The sequence below is a fragment of the Apium graveolens genome, chromosome 5, assembly GCF_009905375.1.
Source record: "Apium graveolens cultivar Ventura chromosome 5, ASM990537v1, whole genome shotgun sequence".
In the NCBI taxonomy this organism is placed as follows: domain Eukaryota; kingdom Viridiplantae; phylum Streptophyta; class Magnoliopsida; order Apiales; family Apiaceae; genus Apium; species Apium graveolens.
In genome coordinates this window covers 82,389,246-82,390,452 of record NC_133651.1, presented here as the reverse complement: position 1 = coordinate 82,390,452, position 1,207 = coordinate 82,389,246, and the positions used below count along the sequence as shown (strand labels likewise).

Here is a 1,207-nt window from a genome sequence, read left to right as displayed (position 1 = left end):
AGTATTCATCAAAAGAATTGCCAAAGACCGAGAATTTATCCATAAATACTTCCACATTCTGGCCAATCATGTGAGAAAAGATGGCCATCATACATCTCTGAAAAGTGGTTGGTGCACCACACAGACCAAAAAAAACTCGTCTGAAGGTGAAAGTACCAAATGGACGAGTGAAGGTAGTCTTCTCCTGATCTTCTGGAGTGATACAAATCTGATTGTAACCCGAATAGCTATCCAGAAGACAGTAATATTCATGACCAGCCAACCTGTTAAGCATTTGATCAATAAAGGGCAATGGAAAATGGTCCTTCCTAGTGGCCTTGTTCAGCTTCCTGTAGTCCATACAAACTCTCCACCCCGTGACTGTTCGTGTAGGGATAAGCTCATTCTTCTCATTTGCTACCACAGTGATACCACCTTTTTTTGGTACACATTGAACCGGGCTTACCCATGAACTGTCAGAGATAGGGTAGATGATCCTTGCATCTAACCACTTTAGAATTTCTTTCTTCACTACTTCCTTCATTATTAGATTAAGTCTTCTTTGCTGCTCGACTGTAGGCTTGCTACCTTCTTCTAGCAGAATTTTATGTATACAGTAAGAAGGGCTGATTCCCTTGATATCTGCTATAGTCCATCCAATTGCCGATTTGAACTCTCTCAAAATTCTCAAAGGCTTTTCCTCATAGCTACATGAAAGGTCAGATGCAATCAGGCATGCCATGGTATGGGCACTTCCTTAGCATCTCCTTATATTGATCCCAAGCCTCACACAGAGATTCTCCAGTTTGCTGCGCGAACTGGGTAAGAGCATTCCTGATTTCTGCGGTTCGCCATGAGAAAAAATTTAGTGAGAAACTTTTGAGCAAGATCTTCCCAAGTTGTGTGTTATATATATTTGAGATGTCATGTCTAATGTATTTTATGTTTAGTTTTCAGATCTTAACAAACAGGAAATATCAGTACTTACTGAAATCAGCACTTACTGGAAGTCAGAACTTAAGGATATCAGTACTTAAATTATCAGGAGATAATATCAGAAGATGGATAACAGAACTTAAGTGCGGAAGGACGAACAGTTAAGGAAAGGCTGATTAAAAGGAAAGAAGATCAAGACTAAATAAAGAAGAAATATGCATGGAGAAGATTTATATGGAAGATAGAAGATTTGGAAAAGAAGATATCTAATTGATATATTTTAGGATACAGA

The 1,207-nt window shown here is 38.6% G+C and overlaps 1 non-coding gene across 1 annotated transcript; it reads left to right on the top strand.

The window, feature by feature from the left end:
- Positions 1–714: 714 nt before the first annotated feature.
- On the top strand, positions 715–821 carry LOC141662201 (small nucleolar RNA R71). Its single transcript, XR_012550326.1, has one exon. It is a non-coding gene; the product is annotated as a small nucleolar RNA R71 (small nucleolar RNA).
- Positions 822–1,207: the final 386 nt, after the last annotated feature.